Here is a 1,684-nt window from a genome sequence, read left to right as displayed (position 1 = left end):
GACTAACCACCAAACCCACTAACCTGACTAACCAACCAAACTCACTAACTGACTAACCAACCCATCTAAGCTGAGACTAAATAACCCACCAACTGACTAACTAAACCCACTACTAAACTAGCTAAACCCAATAACTAACCCACTAACTAACCCACTAACAACCCACTAACTAACCACTAAACTAACTAACTAACTAACATGTTATAAATTGTCAGAGAATCTGGTGTTCCACAACCTGTGGTACAACTTCATTGCAGCCTGTAACTGACCAATGGTCCAGTACTGCCGTAACTGACAGTTGTCCAGTACTGCCGAAACTACAGTGTCCAGAGACTGCCGTAACTGACAGTGTTGGGTTTCCCAAGTACTGGCCCCGTTTTAAAAAAAACTGACCAGTGTCCAGTACGCCGTAAGCTGACAGTGTCCAGTACTGCCGTAAACTGACAGGTCCGATACTGCCGTAACTGACAGTGTCAGTTAACTGCCGTAACTGGACAGTGTCCAGTACTTGCCGATAACTGACAGTGTCCATACTTGCCGTAAAACTGACAGTGTCCAGTACTGCCGTAACTGACAGTGTCCAGTACTGCCGTAACTGACAGTGTCCAGTACTGCCGTAACTGACAGTGTCCAGTACTGCCGTAACTGACCGTGTCCAGTACTGCCGTAACTAACCGTGTCCAGTAGTACTGGACATTGTAAGTTACGGCAGTACTGGACATTGTGGACATTATTCACTAAGTGCCATAAAGAAGGAAACCTGCATTCAGACAAACAGTCAAAGCACCACAAGTATTGCAGTCACGGGGAAAACAGACGTTTTAATGGCCTTTGTTTAAAAAGAGGGCGATCCCAGCTTTTCATTCCTACTTTCTGTCTTTCTTAAATATGTGTAAACTGCACCATTTAAAAAAAAATATATAATAATAATTTAAACCCAGAGTTTCTGTCAGAGTCATGTCGAAGCTACTGCTCTGTGTGGGGCTAAATGGAGCATAGGTCAAAGGTCAAAGGTAAGGTAAGCCACCCAAGCTACTGCTCTGTGTGGGGCTAAATGGAGCATAGGTCAAAGGTCAAAGGTAAGGTAACTTGGTCTAACAGGCCACCCAAGATGAACATTTTTTGAGTGGGTGTGACTTTAAAAAAGCATTGTGATGAGACAGATGACCTGTTTAGTTGCACAAGAGTAGTGTCGACCGGGTAAAGTGTTGGGGGGGTTGGTGACATGAAGTGTGAGAAGTACAGGCAGGGGGGTGTGTTACCTCGGGTAGTTACTCCAAGCTAACCTAACAGGTTTATGCAAGTTATTTTGGGACATAAAGTGAATCAATAGGATGCTAACTAGTTAAGAGATGACATTTGGGATCTAGTTAATGATTAGCCCGATACGGTAAATGGAGATGGGCAACTCCTTGTTTCAGCCAATTTACACTGAACAAAAATATACAGTTGAAGTCGGAAGTTTACATACACTTATGTTGGTGTCATTAAAACTCGTTTTTCAACCACTCCACAAATGTATTGTTAACAAACTATAGTTTTGGCAAGTCGGTTAGGACATCTAGTTTGTGCATGACACAAGTAATTTTTCCAACAATTGTTTTTCAGACAGATTATTTCACTTATAATTCACTGTATCACAATTCCAGTGGGTCAGAAGTTTACATACACTAAGTTGACTGTG

This window comes from Salvelinus sp. IW2-2015, unplaced genomic scaffold, assembly GCF_002910315.2.
Source record: "Salvelinus sp. IW2-2015 unplaced genomic scaffold, ASM291031v2 Un_scaffold3016, whole genome shotgun sequence".
NCBI classification, from domain to species: domain Eukaryota; kingdom Metazoa; phylum Chordata; class Actinopteri; order Salmoniformes; family Salmonidae; genus Salvelinus; species Salvelinus sp. IW2-2015.
Note: the sequence above shows the minus strand (reverse complement) of the source record.